General features: G+C 45.7%; 1 long non-coding RNA gene across 1 annotated transcript in view; it reads left to right on the forward strand.

The window, feature by feature from the left end:
- LOC137627422 (uncharacterized) overlaps positions 1-16,755 on the forward strand; it is a 44,431-nt gene extending 27,676 nt beyond the window's left edge. Inside the window, exons 2-3 of the long non-coding RNA XR_011041161.1 lie at positions 6,482-7,157; positions 16,070-16,755. This is a non-coding gene — a long non-coding RNA (uncharacterized lncRNA). The remainder of the gene's footprint in view (positions 1-6,481; positions 7,158-16,069) is intronic.
- The last annotated feature ends 4,745 nt before the right edge of the window (positions 16,756-21,500 follow it).

Consider the following 21,500-nt stretch of genomic DNA (forward strand, 5'->3'; position numbering starts at 1 on the left):
GTCAGCGTTCTCCTACGCGTCAACGATCATCTGATCATCGGCGATCTCCGGACCGCCCGCGTGACTCACAGCCTGCGCGCACGCGGTCTCCAACGCGTCGTCGGCCAGAGATTCTGGAAGGACATGGTTCGCCCTCTGCGCCAACGCGTCACCATGCGACAACGCGCCATCGCTCACCTGCGCGCCAGCGTTTACCAGCTCACCACCGATCGCCTGCTCGCAATCGCTCTCCCTCGCGCTACAGGTCTCCTGACCTACGTCGCCAGCGATCTTCGGAGCGTTCTCACTCGCCCACGCGGCAACGCGTTCCCTCGCCATCGCGCCAACGCATTCGTTCGCCGACTCGGCCACGCGCCCGTTCGCCTGTATGCCCTCGCTGCCCAATCGCCTGCGCGCCCGCGCGCCCGCGCGCCCGCGCGCCCGCGCGACCGCACGATCACTCGCCTGCGCGCCCGCGCGACCGCGCGATCACTCGCCTGCGCGCCCGTGCGACCGTTCGCCTTCGCGCGACCATCGTTCGCGGCGAATTTCGCAGCCAGTGGTAGCAGCAGGAACGCGTGTTTCCAAACTGCGCTCTGGATCGCCTCCATCTAAACGCAGGACTGTTGTGCAGGACAGTGAAGACACTGTGGAGAGGTTAGTGCATCTTTCTTTCCCCCCTTCTTTTCAGGCAGGTACTGTGGTGTCCACTCCAAAGGATCGCCCGATCCCTTTCCCTCCAGCGAGGATTTCGGACTCTGTCCGTGGAGCAACAGACTTGGTTTGGTCCTCTGATGCGGGCGTTAGTGAGGGTAATGAAACCAGCACTCGCCGATCAGGGCAACAAACCAACGGCTGCCTCTCCTACGCTGAAGAGAAAGAGAGGAGTGGACTTCGTGGTGACTTTCCCCAGGGCGAAGTTGGTTCCCAAAAGGTCTGTCGCGAAGCCCCCTTCTCCTGCTCGAGCGTTTTCTCCTTTTCCCGTGGACGAGGCTTTTCCGTCCTCGGGTGAGTCCAGTGAAGGGGTAGTCTTCCCCTCGGCACCAAGGGGGGAGCCTTCTCTTCATGGAGGAGAGTCGTCTCGTGCGGAAGGGGCTCTTCGAACCTCTTTGTTGGGATCCTGTATCTCTCCCAGGAGGGAATCCAAGGACTCCAAGACCGTCCCGAAATCATCTTCGAGGATTCGCCAGGAACCCGCGGCTCCCCGGGGGAACGTCCACGCTTCACCCCAGGAAGAGATTCCGGGGACAGGAGACTTAGCTGCCAGCCCGCAAGGAGGAGATCAGCAGGAATCCGAACATGCCTTCTGGCAGGTCCTGAGCCTGATAAGGCAACTTAACGGGCTTATGGACCCCGTGATCGCCCCCCGTGAAGGCAAGGACACTATCTAGGACGAAGTGTTTGACGTTCGGAAGGCCCCGAAGTCCAGTGCGGCTCTGCCCAGGTCTCGGGGTCTGAAGAGTGCCAGAGCCAGGGCCAACGCCCAGCTCGTGATTCTTGCCTCCTCCAGTCGTTCCTCTGCCGGGAACAAGCTCATCCCTCCTCCTCGTCTTCAGCAGAGGAGGTATTTTGAGATCTTGGGTGAGTCCAGTCTCGCTCTTCCTCTCCATCACTCCGTGGAGGAGCTGGCGAAGGGAGTTCCCCTTGAGAAGCTCTCTGCCCGGCAGGTGTCGTACTCGGCGGCAGAGATCCTTAGCCATGAAAAGGTCGCGAAGTGTGCCATGCAGGCCACTTCGTGGCTGGACTTTTGGCTAGGAACTCTGGGCATCCTATTGCGCTCCGAGGACTTGTCTAAGGAGATCAATAGGAAGGCCCTGGAGACCTTCTTACTCTCGGGCACCCGCTCCATCGAGTTTTTGGCGCACCAGGTTACCACCCTGTGGGCCAACTCGGTGTTGAAGCGGCGCGATGCAGTGACCGAGAGATTCCATCCGAAGGTCCCCGCCGTGGATGTGTGTAGGCTCAGACATGCTTCCCTTCTTGGGGAGAACCTGTTTGAGCCACAGGGCATGGAGCGAACGGCTGAGAGGTGGAGGAAATCCAGCACGGACTCCCTCCTCCATAGGGCCCTTACAGCTCGGCCCTATAAGCCTCCAGCTCCGCCGCAACAGCAGCAGCAGCCTCGTAAGGCTCCGAAGCAGGCACCGGCAGTTAAGAAGGTGGTGTCTAAGCCCCAGCCCTTTCCAGCCAAGGTCAAGAGGGGCGTCAAGTCCTCCAGGGGGAGGCAAGACTCCTAGGGGTAGCGGCCGCGGCCGCAAGCCCTAGGGGTGGCAGTCCCCCTGCGTGTCCACCTGTGGGGGGATGCCTTCAGCGTTGCGTCCGCAGGTGGCAGCAACACGGGGCCGATTGCTGGACGGTCTCAGTGATCGGCCAAGGCTATCGCGTCCCGTTCACAACATCTCAACCTCCCCTGACAGCGAATCCAGTGTCGTTGAGCTCCTATGCCACGGGGGTCGGCAAAGGGTCAGGCCCTTCGGGCCGAAGTCGAGACCATGCTCGAGAAGGGTGCTCTCCAGGAGGTCGTCGACGGCTCTCCAGGCTTCTTCAGTCAACTCTTTCTTGTAAAGAAGGCATCTGGAGGCTGGAGACCTGTCATCGACCTCTCAGCTCTGAACGGGTTTGTCAAGCAAACCCGGTTCAGCATGGAGACAGCAGACACGGTCAGACTTGCGGTGAGACCACAAGACTTCATGTGCACACTGGATCTAAAGGGCGCGTACTTCCAGATCCCAATCCATCCGTCTTCCAGGAAGTACCTGAGATTCTGCCTAGACGACAAGATCTACCAGTTCAAGGTGCTGTGTTTCGGTCTCTCCACAGCTCCTCAGGTGTTCACCAGAGTGTTCACCCTGATTTCATCTTGGGCGCATAGAAACGGCATTCGTCTCCTTTGTTATCTGGACGATTGGCTGATCCTAGCAGACTCGGAGTCGACCCTTCTTCGGCACCGAGACAGGCTTCTGGATCTTTGCCAGGATCTGGGGATCGTGGTAAACCTCGAGAAGTCCTCTCTGCAGCCGTCCCAACGACTGGTTTATCTAGGCATGCTAATAGACACCAATCTCCACAAAGCCTTTCCATCAGACGACCGGATAGCAAGGGTGAGGAGGGTGGCGGAACCCTTCCTCAGGCGAGAAGAGCTCCCCGCCCAATCGTGATTGCGTCTCTTAGGTCACCTATCCTCCCTGGCCCGTCTGGTTCCAAACAGCCGCCTCAGGAATAGATCCCTACAGTGGCGGCTCAAGTCCCGGTGGAATCAAGGATCTGATTCTCCGGACATTCGGATCCCGATGGGGTCTTTGGAACAGACGGACTTGCGGTGGTGGCTGGTCGATAAGAACCTGCGGAAGGGAGTGAGTCTTCTCGTCCTCCCCCCGGAATTGACTCTGTTTTCGGACGCGTCAAAAGAAGGGTGAGGGGCGCACGTTCTGAACCAGAGGGCCTCAGGCCTTTGGTCAGAATCAGAAAAGTGCCTACACATCAACCTGCTAGAATTGAAGGCCGTCTTCCTGGGTCTTCAGCAGTTCCAACGGTCCCTGGTGGGTCACTCCGTGGTGGTGATGAGCGACAACACCACGGTAGTGGCTTATATCAACAAGCAGGGAGGCACTTTTTCGCAGCAGCTATCCCATCTCGCAGTAGAGATTCTGAGGTGGACCGAAATCCACTCGATAACACTATCAGCTCGCTTCATTCCTGGCAAGAGGAATGTGCTCGCCGACAGTCTGAGCAGGGCCTCGCAGATAGTGAGTACCGAGTGGTCTTTGGATCCTCAGATAGCCAACAAAGTCCTGACTTTGTGGGGTTCCCCGACTGTGGACTTGTTCGCGACAGCGTTGAATTTCAAGCTGCCCCTGTACTGCTCCCCAGTCCCAGACCCCAAGGCACTCTGGCAAGATGCTTTCCAGCAACGGTAGGACAACATCGACGTGTACGCCTTCCCACCATTCTGTCTGATGAGAAGGGTGCTCAACAGGACCAGACTATCGGTCAACTGTTCGATGACTCTGGTAGCTCCGCTATGGCATCACGCGGAATGGTTCCCGGACCTTCTGCAGCTCCTGACGGAGCTCCCGAGGGAACTTCCTCCACGACACGAGCTTCTCAGACAACCCCACTCCGGCGTCCCTCACAAGGCCGTGGCCTCGCTTCGGCTCCACGCCTGGAAACTATCCAGCGTCTCCTCACGGAGAGAGGCTTTTCGCAACAGGTTGCGGAGAGAATGTCTCGGCACCTGCGAAGGTCCTCTGAGGGAGTCTACCAAGCAAAGTGGAGAGTCTTTTGTGGTTGGTGTCGTGGGAGGGGTATCTCTCCACTCGATGCCACTATTCCAGCAATAGCGGACTTCCTCGTTTATCTGGGGGAAGAAATGCGCCTTTCTGTCTCGGCAGTAAAAGGCTATTGCTCAGCCTTAAGCTTGGCCTTCAGGCTGAAGGGCGTGGATATTTCTTCATCGCTAGAACTCTCTTTACTCATACGTAGCTATGAGCTTACCTGCCCCCAGTCAGAAGTGAGACCTCCTCCTTGGAACGTGGTTCGAGTCCTCAGGGCTCTTAAGAGACCTCCCTTCGAACCATTACGCCAGGCCTCCGATCGCCACCTGACTTGGAAGACGGCTTTCCTACTCGCTTTGGCTCCGGCCAAGCGGGTTAGTGAACTTCAAGTTCTCTCGTACGACATCGCCCATTCAAGGGGATGGGAGGAGGTAACGTTCAGGTTCGTCCCTGAGTTTGTTGCCAAGACTCAGAATCATGGAGTGCCGGATCCTCGCTTCGACTCTTTCAGGATCGCGAGTCTCCGTTCTGTAACAAGCGACCCAGACCAGCTGCTACTATGTCCAGTGAGGTGTCTGAGGCACTACTTGAAGAGAACGGCTGCAGTCCGTCCTCAAGTGCGAGCTTTGTTTGTGAGCACAGGCAGGACTAAGAGGAGGGTCACCAGGAACACCATCTCAGCTTGGATTCGAAGGGTTATCCACCATGCCTTGAATCCAGACCCTCCTCCGTCACGTCGCCCTAGGGCACACGATGTCAAGGGGTGTTGCTACATCCCTGGCCTTCAAGAGAAACTTCTCTGTGACGCAGGTACTTCAAGCTGGGGTCTGGAAGCGTCCGACGACCTTCACAGCCCATTACCTGCAAGACGTGACCCACAGGAGCCTCGATACGTTTTCTATCGGCCCTGTGGTGGCTGCACAACAGCTGGTCTAACCTCAGGCTCCTTTTTGGACAAGTAGCAGTAGGTTGAGGGCGTTGTTACCCGGTCTTAGTCTGCGTGAATGAAAGAGTATGTCTGACCCTTACTTCTTTCTTCATCCTCCCCTCTCTTGGGGAAGCAGCATCCTGGTCCTCGCATAGCTGACCTCGACCTCTGCAGGTAACCCATGCTTCTTTGTGCTCCTAGTATTAAGCTTAATACTGTTGCGTCCCCCATACCCTGACGAGGTGGTATTGGGAACGTCCTATCCTAGATTCCTATCTAAAGGTCTCAAGGTCAACTTCATAGGACGAGTCACGCTCTTTCCTCCACACACAACTTATGTAGGCCACACGTTCCTCGCGAAGCGAGGAACTTGTGAGGTGCAGGGACTCCTTTTCTCGAGTGCTACTCACTTGGAGTCGGAGTCCCTGGGTGAAGCCAAAGTCAGTAAGGCTGGGGACTTTCCACCCTTCCTAAGGGGTAAGTCACCCAATGTAAATAGCATGGTTTGTATTTCGGTTACGGAACAAATGACAAATTCGGAGATAATTTGTATTTTTCCTAACCATACAAACCTTAGCTATTTACACATATTTGCCTGCCATCCCTGTCCCCCAAGTCAAGTCCTACCTCTAAGTGAAGTGAAGCAAATCACCGGTGTGAGGGGGGGGGGGGAGGGGTAGCAAGCTACCCCTTCCCCTACCTTCGCTAACTAGCGCGGGGGTAGTTTAACCCTCGTTAAAATCTATTGGCTCATCAATTTCAGCTACGCCGAAAGTAAATCCAATGTAAATAGCTAAGGTTTATATGGTTAGGAAAAATACAAATTATCTCCGAATTTGTCATATCAATTTAAAAATTTGGGATTTTAAAGAACTCAGGTTGATATAGCAAGGACAAATACAAAATACCAGTACTTAATTTGACATACTTTAAACTTTTATTTTCATGACTATATTTTTCCAGCTATTATTGTCAAGATTGTGAATAATCTTAGCTTACGTAATGTACTTTATTTCATATTTTATTTTATTTGTTTACGAGTACAGTACAAATATTCAATTTGAAATTATTGTACCTTATAGTATTAGTTAATGAATAGCTTCTCAAAGGCAAAATTCATATTTCCATTAACCAAAATGTACAGAATACTGTACTGTACTGGTCTACTTTAAGAAACAAGTATTTCCCTCTGAGCAATATTTGGTAAGCAGGCAAATTTGTTTCAATTATGAAACTTGGGTCAAAATGTAAATTATTTTTGAAGTTGTATGTGACTTAAGTTTTTTGTCTCTTATTTCAGGTGTCCACCGAAAAATCGGGTGGCGGTGTGTTCTAGCAGAGAAATGTAAAGCTGAGTAGCAAAAAGGAATCTTATTAATTCCTGAACAAAGATAGAAAAACTGAGCAACAATCCCTTCAAAATATCCTGTGGGATTTGCTAAGGAAAGGCATCAAGAGGCACCAGAGAAGGAATGATGCATAGATGAGGGACATAACATTGACTCAATATGGAAGAATAAGAGAAGAAGAGTACACCACAACAGAAGAAACTCAGTTAAGAAGCACATTAACGACGGAGGCAGTACTTCGTTAAACATGTTTTCTGTATGCTGCAATTTAATGTTAACCAAAAGAGTTAGGTGGAACAGAAGGAGCAACAGAAAATATAACAGCTAAGGAGGCAAAAAGTGAAGAAGAAATGTTCATTTGTTAACAGTAAATATTGGGTGGATTTGAAACAACAGTACACTTTTACTTTGAATGGAAAAGTAGGCTACAGCCTCCTGACCAAGTAACCTCCCATCCTCACTATGCTTCAGCCTGGACTGGACCTTCTTGGTAATTCTTCATGTAGAGGACAAGATTCAACATTGCCTGTGAATCCTGATTTATCCAATGCCCTTGGTATTGGGTGATCCCAGCCTTGATCAAATTTTAAAGAACTATCATATTATGATAACATCTCAATAGTAAAGGTAAGAAAGATTTGAATACTAATAAAAACTAAACTTAAGAAAATTATATTTTATGAAACTAATGTAGACAGTCAACTCATGTGCTAAGATTCATTAAAGTAAGTGTGAATACTAAATTCTTTTTGGTCGAGTTCCTTGAATGGTGAGGTTTAAGGGAACTTAGGTTGGTATTACGAGTTTAAAAAACTTTTTTAAAGGGGCATGTTAATTCACCCAGTATGTCCACTAAACTGGGGCACTACTATATGTAAATTCTTGATTGTTCTTACACGAATGCAAGCCCAAGTCCTTAAATAGTATTGTTCGATGAGGTTGTTAAATCTTTAACGAGATGGCGATAGGTACTGCTGGGTGGCAGGGAGCCCCTGCCCTCCTGACAGGCCACTGAGCTCTCGCTCAGAACTCTATTGCTGCTAGTATGCAGCCCTTCTTGGTCACTTTGAGGCAACAAGAGGCTGGTCATTCTTCTCCCTTCCTCACATTCGGAACATCGAAGGTCTCGTTTCCTGGCCTCTTCCCCTTTGGAGGAATTCTTTTTCGATAGGAATGTCCTGTGTGGGTGTTAGTGGTATGTTAGGGAGATCTTGCTTTGGAAGGGCCGAGGTCTTTGTCCAGGCTCTTCTCCTCGGGGTTCCCTTTCCTTCACTCGTGGGGTGGGGTGTGTAAAAAAGACCTATAGTTCCAGAGCTTCAACCCTTTTCCTCACATTCTAGTGCTGTTGCTGTTGGCTCTTCTTGATCGTCTAGCACTTTGTCTTCCTAGTATGTTATGTTTCCCAACAACAGGGTAGGGTCGCTTGGAGTACGGACGGGTAAGGAGAAGGGATAGACTAGGAAATTTTCATCTGCTGCTCACGAAGGCAAGGTTTTTCAATATTAATCTTACCCGATGATCATGTAGCTGTCAACTCTGTTGCCTGACAGAAATCTACGGTCGGGATACGCCAGCGATCGCTACCCAGGTGGGGGTGTACTCAACAGCGCCATCTGTGAGCAGGTACTCAAGTACTTCTTGTCAACAAGAACTCAATTTTTCCTCTGTCGTGCCACCGGCTAGACCTACTTGGATACGCTGTTGATTCTGGAGTTATTGTTCACGATTTGGTGATGTATTTGCTCTAGAGTTTAGCCTTCGCTATTCAGGAAGCTTTATCATTAGCTTAGCAAGCTTTTGGAATTAATTTGATTTAATTATGGTGACGAAGAGAGTATGGACTCTCTTTCACTTTTAAATGGCCGACCCTTCCCTTAGACGGAAGTGTTGGTGTCGAAGAGAGTATAGACTCTCTTTCACTTTTTGCTTAACAAAGTTGTAGATTTATTTTATAACATTGAGCCAGTCATATCGTTTTTCCTGTTAAGAATTTATGCTATTTTAATTTTAATGTTTTTGAAAGAATTTCTTTGATAGTCTCGTACTTTTTCAAAGTTGAACTAACGTTTTGTTTAGTCTCCGCAGTTGTTGACGTTCAGAACGTTCAACTTGCGCTCTATCGTTACGATAGAGAGAGAGTTTTTCACGGTTTCACGTTGCAGTAAGAGTAAACCGATTCTAGCGTTTCGTTCATTCTTTCTTAGCTTAAATGGTTGTAATTCTAATAAAGGAACTTTTTATTTGGGAAACCTTTCAGTTTTTTTCCTTTAACAAATAATATGTTTTAACGATATATATAATTGGGCTCATCTCTCAGGTTCTAAGTCAAGAGAGAGAGAGAGAGAGAGATAGAGTCGGAGGGAGAGAGAGGAGGATAAACGTTTCGTTCAAGCGGGTAACGTTGTTCTCGTTTTTTGCTCTTCTCCCTAGTCAATATAGGGGAAGAAGGTACAGTAAAACGTTTCTAGAGTTTTATTCTTGTTCCCAGGCTTTATGCGGTGAGAGATTTTAAACGTAGTTTATTTGATCTAGTGTTTAGTCTCTTTTCCAGCCACTGAATTCTTTATCTTTCATTATGTTTGTCTGTTACATTGTAATACTGTTTTCGCAATTACTACCTTTTAATGAAGGATAGGATTGCGTGTTTCAGGTACAAACCACTTAAAGTTTCGAGTTCAGTGAAATAAGTGCAAACAGAAAATCAAAAGTGATAAAGTGATATGCGCAAAGTGTTACAGTGTTGCGTTCGAGGGTTCGTCTGTTCGTGCCAGTTGTTCACCTAGTCCGATACCTCTTACAAGCTCCCAAGCCCAGGGGAGAAGTAATGTCGAAGGACTTATGGGTTCCTCAGGCCTTGATCGACGAACAGACGTTTCCCTCCGTGGTTTCGGGTGTATCTACACACGTTGCCGACGTGATCACCCCACCCACACAAAGACGAGAGAGCCCATTTATTCCTCGTCTGCGGAAGAGGTTTCTCGCAGAAACCATGGACCAAATCTTGCAGCTTTTAAGTGCAAGTCGGTCCCTTCCGCGCAAGTCCAACGGCCTAGGTGTAGCCACTGGGTCAGTTCGGACTCGCTGCAGTACGACAACTGCACACCTCCTAAGAGAGGCTAGGTGGTACCGCAACAGGCAGTAACTCCGTCTGTTGCCGCACCAGCTGTTTTAGACCCTCAGTCACAACGGACAGTAGCTCCGTTTGTTGTTGTCTTTCATAGACCCTAGTGGTCCATGCTGCAGACTATACAGTCTCAGCTTGCTCCTTCATGCAGGAGTATCATGCTGGAAGGTTGACAATGCAGCCTGTTAACCTACAACCCGCCGAGGTTGTGCGCTCAGCAGATACTGCGGCTGCCTGCTCCCAGATGCGCAGTCCACCCTGCCAGACGCATGTTCTTGCTGCACCATCTGCTAACATGCGTGAGCTACCGCATCAGCAGTGGGAAGGTTGTGTAGAGCTGCCGGGTTCCAGCACTATGCGGCATTCTCCGCAGCCCATGCAGCATGCTCTGCATACCTTACAGCATGCTCTGCATACCTTACAGCATGCTCTGCATACCTTACAGCATGCTCTGCATACAGCATGCTCTGCATACCTTACAGCATGCTCTGCATACCTTACAGCATGCTCTGCATACCTTACAGCATGCTCTGCATACAGCATGCTCTGCATACCTTACAGCATGCTCTGCATACAGCATGCTCTGCATACCTTACAGCATGCTCTGCATACCTTACAGCATGCTCTGCATACAGCATGCTCTGCATACCTTACAGCATGCTCTGCATACCTTACAGCATGCTCTGCATACCTTACAGCATGCTCTGCATACAGCATGCTCTGCATACCTTACAGCATGCTCTGCATACAGCATGCTCTGCATACCTTACAGCATGCTCTGCATACCATACCGCATGCTCCTCAACCCACCGCAGCCCCTCCCACGCACCAGCACTCTGCTTTTGTTGTTGCCAGCTCCCACACTCCGACTGCGGAGAAGGTTGACGATGCACCCGTGGGCCTACACCTCCCACGGTTGTGCGCCCGGCATGGCTTCCTGCTCTCACACTCTTGTTGTGAGAGCTCCTCCACCCATGCACAGTCAACCCTGCCAGATGTATGATGACTCCCACACACAGAGCACTCCGTTGCCGTGCGGGAGCTACCACAAGCTGCCGTGTTTTGACACGGTGTGTCAGCCTCCGCAACACACTGTGGTTACCACCACTCGCCAGCAGCAAACTAGTCAGGCAGGAGTTGAGGCTTCCCCACACAAGTTAGACCTTGGGCTTGGTTGCAAGACATGCAGTCCAAGCTTAGTCCTTGATAGAGGATTTTTTTACGGACGCTGAGGTATCCTACTCACGTCCGCCAGTTGAGATGGTTCCTCCACCGGTGCGACCCAGTGTGGGTTGACAGTCGCACGTTGATGTTATGCTACTCTTGGAGGTGGTTGTGGACGTTCAGTGTGTCACTGGGAAGACGTTCAACAACCAGCAGAGGTGTCTTGTTGTGACGCAGTGCGGCAACCTCAGCAACCCGATAAGGGGTTGTCTGTACTACCCAGACAGTCTAGACAGTTTCGGGTTGTCGCTGTTCTTCCTCGCTTCCCCATGGTTGACAGTTCACAGACTGTGCAGCAGTACCATGATCTTGTGTCCGGCTCCGTCACGCATCCACCAGTGCGACCGGATTCAGCGAGTCAGACGTTGCCCACTCTGTTGCCGTTTCCTCATCAGTTTCGGATGAGGAACCCTCTGATGAGGACATGGCTGAACAAGAAGATCAATCCCCAGCCCTGCTATCCATCCAGAAGATGCTGAAGAAGGAATACAGCCCTGTCAGGCTGTGGATGAGTCTGGTTAGGACACTGTCATCCGCGGTGCATTTGGTGTCACTTGGAAGACTACACCTCCGTCCTCTTCGGTTTCATCTAGCTCTTCACTGGAAAAGGACTAGACGCTAGAAGCGGTCTCGATCCCGGTTTCCGGAAGATAAGTCTGGTCTAACCTGAGGAAAGGACTTTATCAACCTTTTATAGGGTCTTCCCCTGACTGTTCAGACTCCCAACCACGTTCTCTTCTCAGACGCATCGGACGTAGGCTGGGGTGCGACCTTAGGCGGTAGGGAATGCTCGAGATTATGGAACGCGCGTCAAAGGACAATGCATTTTAACTGCAAGAAGCTTCTGGCAGTAAGTCTGACCTGGGAAAGCTTCAGGTCTCTCCTTCAAGACGAAGTCATGGAGGTCAACACGGACAACTCCCTGCTTTGATGTTCATCTCCTAGCAAGGAGGGACCTACTCTCTGACATGGTGCGAGTTCGCTAGTGACCTCCTCTCCTGTTCAACAGGTCTAGACTTTTCACTAGTAACAAATTTCTTCCAAGGCAACTTGAATGTCTTAGCAGTTTGTCTCAGTAGGAAGGGACAATAATTCCAACATATTGGACCCTCCACAGAGATGTATGCAAGAGACTTTGGGTCTCCTGGGGCCATCCAACCATAGATCTCTTCGCAACCTCGATGTCCAAGAGGCTCTCAATACTTTGCTCACCTATCCCGGACCCAGCAGTGGTTCTTTTAGATGCCTTTCTACTAGATTAGTATCATCTAGATCTATATGCATTCCCTCCGTTCTAGATTGTCAACAAGGTACTGCAGAAGTTCGCCTCTCACGATGGGACAAAGTTAACACGCGAGAGAATAACTTACCGAGGTACTTCGATGGCTAGTAGACGTTCCCAGAACTCTTCCCCTAAAGGTGGACCGGCTACATCTGCCAAGCGTAAGAAGGTACTCCAAGGCCTCCACGCTCTTCGTCTCACTGCCTTCAGAGTATCGAAAGACTCTCGAGAACTAGAGGTTTTTCGAAGGAGGCAACCAGAGAGATTGTTAGAGCAAGGAGAACATCCATCCTTAGAGTCTACCAATCCAAGTGGGATATCTTCCTAAACTGGTGCAAGTCAGTATCCGTATCCTCGACCAGTACCTCTGTAACTCAAATAGCTGACTTCCTCTTATATCTGAGAAAAGAGCGATCTCTTTCAGCTCCCACTTTCAAGGGTTACAGAAGCATGTTGGCATCAGTCTTCCGTCACAGAGGCTTAGATCTTTTCAACAATAAAGATCTACAGGACCTCCTTAAGTCTTTTGAGACCACGAAGGAGCGTCGTTTGGTTACACCTGGTTGGAATTTAGACGTGGTTCTAAGATTCCTTATGTTAGACAGGTTCGAACTACTTTAATCAGCCTCCCTGAAAGATCTCACCTTTAAGACTCTTTTCCTGATATGCTTAACCACAGCCAAAAGAGTCAGTGAGATTCATGCCTTCAGCAAGAACATAGGATTCTCATCCGAAACGGCTACATGTTCTACAACTTGGTTTTCTAGCCAAACACGAGCTGCCTTCTCGGCCTTGGCCAATATCGTTCGATACTCCAAACTTATCGTATGGTTGGTAATGAACTAGAAAGAGTCTTATGTCCTGTAAGAGCTCTTAAGTTCTTTAAAAAAAAAAAAAAAAAAAAAAAAAAAAAAAAAAAAAAAAAAAAAAAAACCTTTACGAGGCCCGTCTGAAGCTTTATGGTGTTCAGTTAAGTAACCATCTTTGCCTATGTCAAAGAATGCTTTATCCTATTTTATCAGACTGTTAATACGAGAAGCTCATTCCCATCTGAATGAGGAAGACCAAGCTTTGCTGAAGGTAAGGACACACGAAGTTAGAGCTGTCGCAACTTCCGTGGCCTTTAAACAAAATAGATCTCTGCAAAGTATAATCGACGCAACCTATTGGAAAAGCAAGTCAGTGTTCGCGTCTTTTATCTTAAGAATGTCCAGTCTCTTTACGAGAACTGCTACACTCTGGGACCATTCGTAGCAACGAGTGCAGTAGTGGTGGGGGCTCCACCACTACAATTCCCTAATTCCAGAACCTTTTTAATCTTTCTCTTGAAATATTTCTGGGTTGTCCGGAAGCATCCTGGTTGATTTGGCGGGTGGTCAAATTCTTTCTTGAGAAGCGCCTAGATTAGAGGTTGTGATGAGGTCCTTTAGTATGGGTTGCAGCCCTTTATACTTCAGCACCTAGGAGTCGTTCAGCATCCTAAGAGGACCGCTAGGCTCAGTAAGGAAGACGTACTTAAAAAAGGCAGAGTAATGGTTCAAGTCGACTTCCTTACCAGGTACTTATTTATTTTATGTTTGTTATTTTGAATAACTAATAAAATGAAATACGGGATACTTAGCTTCTTTGTTAACATGTATGCTGGTCTCCACCCACCACCCTGGGTGTGAATCAGCTACATGATCATCGGGTAAGATTAATATTGAAAAATGTTATTTTCATTAGTAAAATAAATTTTTGAATATACTTACCCGATGATCATGAATTAAAGAACCCGCCCTTCCTCCCCATAGAGAACCAGTGGACCGAGGAGAAAATTGAGTTCTTGTTGACAAGAAGTACTTGAGTACCTGCTCACAGATGGCGCTATTGAGTACACCCCCACCTGGGTAGCGATCGCTGGCGTATCCCGACCGTAGATTTCTGTCGGGCAACAGAGTTGACAGCTACATGATCATCGGGTAAGTATATTCAAAAATTTATTTTACTAATGAAAATAACATTTTTCGTAAATAGGAGTTGTTACCTCTCCCGGAGGATCCTGTCAGAGCCTGTCTCTCGCAGTAGGTTAGCTTAGCATGAAAGAGGTGTGGAATTTTAGAGTGCTGGATATCTGGTCCCTTTTGCTTTAAAACCTCCCCTTTCTGTTTGTCCACTCAGCTTCAACAGTTATGCCCCCAGTTCCATCAGGGGACAGGAGTTGCTGGCTCTGGTAGAGAAAGATTTTCTACTTACAAACTCATGAATGTTTTTGGTTCTAAAGGCCTTGGGTGCTTGCCTCTCCATCATAGACATCTCGGTTTTAAACACATTTGTGGCAAAATCCAGTTTCAGGAGAGTGACAGTTCTGTCAGTTCTAGTGTTGATCAGAATGTAGTACAGGATGGTCTCCATCGACTTGGAGGATACTTACCTTTAAGTCCTCATTCATCCAGAAAGCAAGCCTTTCCTTCGCTTCTTCACAACCTTGTCTTTCGGTCTCACCACAGCTCCACAGGTTTTCTCGGGTAATGGCTCTGGTATTGGCCATTCTTCACCAATAGGATTGCCCTTGAGTGAGGGATATGGTCCTGGACCTTTGGCAGGAGTTAAGGATCCATGTGAACAAGAACTAATCCTTGATCCTGTCCCAGACTACCACCTACCTTGGGATTTTTCTGAACTCCTGGATTTTGAGGGCCTCTCCGTCCGAGACTTGAATAGACAAGCTTCTGAGTCCTTTGGAAGAATTTTTATCATCAGAGGCCTCATGCCTTCTTGTGGAGTTGTGGAGGTCTCTTCTCTAGAGTCTGGCTTCTCTGATCCAGTTGAATCCCAGGTGGTTATCTCAGAACGAGGTCACTTCATTTGGCCTTTCTTCAGTCGTTGCACATTGTTTCCAAAGAGACTCGGGTAGCTTTCTCCCCTCAATGTTGGGAGGACCTCCAGTGGTCGTTGAGATATTGTCTCAAAACAAGGATGGATCTTCGCTCGGGTTTGCCTGACCTCATGTTTTGGTCTGACGTATCGGATCATGGATGAGTTGCAGATCAAGGATCGTAAATTATTTTGGGCCAGAAACTGGCTGTTCCATATATTGGAGGGAGCTGAGGGCCACTTGTGTAGGTCTTCTAGCATTCCAGGACCATTTGGCAGACTCGATATTGTATTTGTATTTTTCATAATTATACAAACTTGAGTCTTTTAATCAAACTATCTGCTGGCACCAGCTCACAAGTAAGTCCCGTCTCCCATCCAAGTGAGTTTTCAGTGAGTTAGCAGTGGGGCAGTTGCTTCTTCCCTACCAGCAGGTAAACCACATCTCAGTTGTTTACACCTTGTTATAAGTTTTATCTGCTGTGTTCAAACATCGCTGTTATCCATTCTCCTATAGTAAAGGACTCAAGCTCTCAGACGTATGAAAAATAGAAACCAATTTAAAAATGTGGGATTTTAAAGAACTCAAGTTCATATAGCAAGGAAAAATACAAAATACCAATACTTAATTTGACATACTTTAAACTTTTATTTTCATGACTATATTTTTCCAGCTATTATTGTCAAGATTGTGAATAATCTTAGCTTACGTAATGTACTTTATTTCATATTTTATTTTATTTGTTTACGAGTACAGTACAAATATTCAATTTGAAATTATAGTACCTTATAGTATTAGTTAACGAGGATTCAAGGTAGATAGAAACAAATAGGTTTTCAACTGAAATGAATAGCTTTTCGCAAAGGCAAAAATTCATATTTCCACTAAGCAAAATGTACAAAATACTGTACTGATCTACTTTAAGAAACAAGTATTTCCCTCTGAGCAATATTTGGTAAGCAGGCAAATTTGTTTCAATTATGAAACTTGGGTCCAAATGTAAATTATTTTTGAAGTTGTACGTGGCTTAAGTTTTTTGTCTCTTATTTCAGGTGTCCACCGAAAAATCGGGTGGCGGTGTGTTCTAGCAGAGAAATGTAAAGCTGAGTAGCAAAAAGGAATCTTATTAATTCCTGAACAAAGATAGAAAAACTGAGCAACAATCCCTTCAAAATATCCTGTGGGACTTGCTAAGGAAAGGCATCAAGAGGCACCAGAGAAGGAATGATGCATAGATGAGGGACATAACATTGACTCAATATGGAAGAATAAGAGAAGAAGAGTACACCACAACAGAAGAAACTCAGTTAAGAAGCACATTAACGACGGAGGCAGTACTTCGTTAAACATATTTTCTGTATGCTGCAATTTAATGTTAACCAAAAGAGTTAGGTGGAACAGAAGGAGCAACAGAAAATATAACAGCCAAGGAGGCAAAAAGTGAAGAAGAAATGTTCATTTGTTAACAGTAAATATTGGGTGGATTTGAAACAACAGTACACTTTTACTTTGAATGGAAAAGTAGGCTACAGCCTCCTGACCAAGTAACCTCCCATCCTCACTATGCTTCAGCCTGGACTGGACCTTCTTGGTAATTCTTCATGTAGAGGACAAGATTCAACATTGCCTGTGAATCCTGATTTACCCAATGCCCTTGGTATTGGGTGATCCCAGCCTTGATCAAATTTTAAAGAACTATCACATGATAGCAATATGATACACCTTACATCTCTCTAGTAAAGGTAAGAAAGGTTTGAATATTAATAAAAACTAAACTTGAGAAAATAATACTTTATGAAACTAATGTAGACAGTCAACTCCTATGATCAGATTCATTGAAGTAAATTCTGTTGGATCAAGTTCCTTGAAGGGTAAGATTTAAAGCAACTTAGGTTGGTATTCTGGGTTTAAAAAACTCTTTAAGTATGTCCACTAAACTGGGGCACTACTATATGTAGAATCTTGATTGTTCCTACACAAAATAAAAGCCCAAGTCCTTTATTAGTACAGTTTGATGAGGCTGTTAAATCTTTAACAAGATAGTGATAGGTACTGCTGGCTGGTAGGGAGCTCCTGCCCTCCTAACAGGCCACTGAGCTCTCGCTCAGAACTCTATTACTGCTAGTTTGCAGCCCTTCTCGGTCTCTTTGAGGCAACAAGAGGTAGGTCATTCTTCTCCCTTCCTCACATTCAGAACATCGAAGGTTTCGTTACTTTGCCTCTTCCCATTTATAGGAATTCTTTTTCGATGGGAATGTCCTGTCTGGGTGTTGGTGGTGGTGGTATGTTAGGGAGATTTTGCTTTGGAAGCCCAGAGGTCTTTGTCCAGGCCCTTCTCCTCGGGGTTCCCTTTCCTTCACTCGTGGGGTGGGGTTTGTGATAAAAGACGTCTAGCTCCAGAGTTTCTACCCTTTTCCTCACATTTTAGTGCTGTTGCTGTTGGCTCTTCTCGATCTTCTAGCACTTTGGCTTCCTAGTATGTTGGGTTTCCCAACAACAGGGTAGGGTCGCTTGACGTATGGACAGGGATAAGGGGAAGAGAGAGACTAGGAGATTTTCGTCTGATGCTTACGAAGGCAAGGTTTTTCTGAAATAGGAGTCATTACCTTTCCCGGAGGATCCTGTCAGAACCTGTCTCTCACAGTAGGTCAGCTTGACATGAAAGTGGTGTGAAATTTTAGAGAGCTGGATATCAGGTCCCTTTTGCTTTTAAACCTCCCCTTTCTGTTTGTCCACTCAGCTTCAACAGTTATGCCCCCAGTTCCATCAGGGGACAGGAGTTGCTGGCTCTGGTAGGGAAAGATTTTCTACTTACGAACTCATGAATGTTTGTGGTTCTGAAGGCCTTGGGTGCTTGGCTCTCCATCATAGACATCTCAGTTTTAAACACCTATGTGGCAAAATCCAGTTTCAGGAGAGTGACAGTTCTGTCAGTTCTAGCGTTGGTCAGACTGTGGGACTGGATGGTCTCCATCAACTTGGATGATACTTACCTTCAAGTCCCCATTCATCCAGAAAGCAAGCCTTTCCTTCGCTTCATCACAACTTTATCTTTCGGTCTCACCACAGCTCCACAGGTTTTCTTGCGTATTGGCCATTCTTCACCGGTGAGGGGTTCGGATGCTTTGGTACCTGGACCATTAGCTACTCCAGTCGTCCTCCCTTAAGGATTGCCTTTGAGCGAGGTACAGTAGGGTCCCGAATTATGCGAGAATTTGGTCGATGAAAGGCCTCGTGTAATTGGAAATTCGTATATTTCGAAACACATCATGGCGGCAAACAGCAACCTACCCGTCAATTTTTTTTTCACTCCATTTCTAGCTTTCTAGCTATATATATACTGTATATACACTGTGTGTGTGTATGTATGTGTATATATATATATATATATATATATATATATATATATATATATATATATATACTGTAGCTTTTATCTTAACAATACTGTAAGAAATCCTTCTTATAGATTTTTTTTTATAAAATACTGTACAAAATTTCTTTTATGGATAAATAAAACAATAAAAAGTTGTTAAAGTTTTGATAATTTTCTATGACTGTAGTATTTACTACTGTACTATGCATAGCTTACTGTTTTCAGTATTTTCCGAATGATGTAGAATTATTTCCTATAGATACAAAAAACAAAAAAGGGTTTTCAAGGTTTGATACAGTACGTATCTAGCAATAGTTAAAAATTACAGTATAGTACTGTATATCCATGATGACACTCCCACACGTAAACACGGCCACTAGGCGCAAGTGTGCACTAGGCTGCTGTACGATAATCACGCTTTTTTTGCCCTGAGCGGTCATTTCACTAATGATAATTTTTCAAAGTTAATATAATTTCTTTATGCTTATAATTCGTAATTATAGTTAAAAGTAGGGATATTAATTAAATGGTTGAGTAAAAAAAACAATTAATACTACTATTATTTAATTTCAAATGGCTACATAATACTGAATATTCTAATGGGTTCTTTTTATCTTCAATCGTAAATCTTACGCCTGGATAAGCAACAAAAGGAAAGGGATAGGTCTCTCTCTCTCTCTCTCTCTCTCTCTCTCTCTCTCTCTCTCTCTCTCTCTCTCTCTCTCTCTCTCTCTCTCTCTCTCTTCATATCGTTTCCTGTATAGTTTTCAAATATGTTCGTCATACATTTGTACATTATTTATCCACTTTATTCTCTCTCTCTCTCTCTCTCTCTCTCTCTCTCTCTCTCTCTCTCTCTCTCTCTCTCTCTCTCTCGGCGTTTCCTTTCCCTTTATAGTTTTGTGAAATTTCGTTGTCCAGTCATTCGGTAATGAGAAGTCATTTTCGCTTTCGACATCGAAAGAAAACTTTGTTTCTTCAATATACTCATCACTGGAGGATTCAGAACTAGTGCTCTCATTATCAAACAGGTTATCATTATCAAATTCCACAACAAGAATATCATTTATTTCATCTAAAGAAATAACCTTCCTCTTTAGACCTTTCATTACAAAAGGAACAACAAATAACCACTTATGCATGAACGCCCGAGCGCACTGATAGGAAACCAGTTCAAACCAGAGTTTTGTAACATCAAGCTACCTTCAGAAAAATAGTTGCCAGACATCATATAAGTTTCTATTCACAGTCCCCATATGCTGAGAGTGTTGCCAAGTGGTGATCCTATAATTACTATACGAGTAAAGTAACATCACGAGACTGACGGCTTGTAAAAGGCAATTAAAGTCATGAACGGAATATACAGTTGAAGGCGGTACCAAGTAGATCGTGGTGAACGGTTTATCACGTGGGTGACGCTTAACAGGTTAAAAAAACATTTTATATAGTTCGGTATTTTCTCTATCCATCCTCTCCCAGAAAACCTTCAAATGTGAATTATCGGAATGTGTGCAGATCTTGGCAGTGCGATAACTAGTTAGCGACTGAGAATAAAATAAATAAAAAGCCCGATTGACGAATGACGATGCTGATGAAGAGGATATCGAATACCGATTTTTCCCTAATTGATTTTTTCTACGTTCTGTCTAATCCAATGTACAGTACATTCTTATGTAAAGGGCGAACCCCAACATTTCTTGATGCTGCTACACTTTAATTATAGATATTTTACCACCTATTTATAATCTTTATTTATAATAACATCTTTAGTAAAAGCTCTTCAATATCACTTTCAGGAGTAAATGCGTTTATGATCGACGATGAAACGTAAAAAAAAAACGTTTTCCTTTTAAGAAGGCTTTTTTTTAGGAAAAAAAAAACAACACGAAACAAAATTGCTCATATTTCATATATTTTGATTTTCTAAGGATAAATAAAACATTAATTATAACATTATTATTACATAGTACCTGGTAAGATATCTTTTGCCGCAAAAGTTAACCTATAGACAGTTGTTAAAATTGGTTAGCGAGTTCGTTATGATCGGCGATGGAACGTACTAAACAAAGTAATGGGTTTGGTTGTGGTGACATGTTTGGCAGTAGCATGATATAAAATAGTCTTTATTTTGATGGTTTTTAATTTAAAGTTTAATGAATAAGGATTTTTCACCATAATCACAACGTAAGTATAAAAATTAATTAGTACAAATATGGAATATTATACATATAGGTGTTGGACAGTTAGGCTAGGCCTAGCGACAAGTTCACACAACAGATGGGCAAACCTTAACATTTTTCATCCAAAACTAGTCTTAAAATGTTTGAACAGAAATCTTTCTCTCACATTCTCCCCCCCCCCCCCTTCTCAGACATCGGGGAACCATCACCCCCCCCAATACAATTAAGAAAACAATAGATTTCCTACGCTTCGCGGTGCTTGACTCGCGGATTTAGAATGCTCCTCGCAAATACAGGAAAATTAATTTTTAAAAACTATCGATCGCGTAATTGAGGAATCGCGTAATTAGAACACGTGTAATTCGGGACCCTACTGTATAGGGTCTAGGACCTTTGGCAGGAGTTAAGGATCCATATGAACAAGAACTCATCCTTGATCCTGTCTCAGACCACCGGTGGCCTACCGTGGGATTTTTCTGGACTCACGGGACCTCGGAACGGGAAAGGACCATTCTACTGATATTTCAAAATCGAGTAATTTGGGTAACGCGAGGAAACTTCGAATTCTTCATGTTACACAAATTTCAATAGAGACAAATTATGATGATCTATGTAAAGCATTTGAATGCTATGGATGCATAAAAGAAATAAGGATGAAACTTGAAGCTGAAACTTGGGATTCATGGATATCTTATAGTAGTTATGACAAAGCATTTAGTGCAATAAGTAACTTGAATAATATTAAAATTAATAACTTGAATGTCACGGCTGCTCTCTGCGATAAGGTACCAAAAGATTTGGATGTGTACAGGCCTACCGATAGGTTGGAAAAAGACGCAGATTTAGTCATGCCCTCCCAGAGAAATCCAAAACCACCGATGTGGCTTATAGCTGAATCAAAGGGGGTTACAGGGAATTATTTTAAAA

This window comes from Palaemon carinicauda, chromosome 35, assembly GCF_036898095.1.
Source record: "Palaemon carinicauda isolate YSFRI2023 chromosome 35, ASM3689809v2, whole genome shotgun sequence".
NCBI classification, from domain to species: Eukaryota; Metazoa; Arthropoda; class Malacostraca; order Decapoda; family Palaemonidae; genus Palaemon; species Palaemon carinicauda.